The sequence below is a fragment of the Sinocyclocheilus anshuiensis genome, unplaced genomic scaffold, assembly GCF_001515605.1.
Source record: "Sinocyclocheilus anshuiensis isolate Anshui unplaced genomic scaffold, SAMN03320099.WGS_v1.1 scaffold2192, whole genome shotgun sequence".
Taxonomy (NCBI): domain Eukaryota; kingdom Metazoa; phylum Chordata; class Actinopteri; order Cypriniformes; family Cyprinidae; genus Sinocyclocheilus; species Sinocyclocheilus anshuiensis.
Window position 1 is genome coordinate 316142 of NW_015542463.1, and position 338 is coordinate 316479.

Sequence of the window (338 nt, forward strand, 5' to 3'; positions counted from 1 at the left end):
AAAACAAAAAGATAAATATAGATGAAGTAGAATTAAAATAGAATAGAAAGTGTTAGAGTTAGAGGGTCAAATAAATATTTAAACTATTTACTATTTAAAATATTTTTTCTATTTGAATATATTTTAAAATGCAATTTATTCCTGTGATTTCAAAGCTGATTTTTTAGCATCAGTCACATGGATCCTTTAGAAATCATTCTAATATTCTGATTTGCTGCTCAAAATTTATTATTATTATGTTGAAAACAGCTGCGCAGAATTTTTTCAAGTTTCTTTGATGAATAGAAAGTTCAGAAGAACAGCATTTATCTGAAATAGAAATCTTTTGTAACATTATA

At 23.7% G+C, this 338-nt stretch overlaps 1 protein-coding gene across 2 annotated transcripts in view; it reads left to right on the forward strand.

The window, feature by feature from the left end:
- LOC107693802 (thiamine-triphosphatase-like) overlaps positions 1 to 338 on the forward strand; it is a 10669-nt gene that overhangs the window by 9198 nt on the left and 1133 nt on the right. The gene's annotated exons all lie outside the window — the stretch shown is intronic.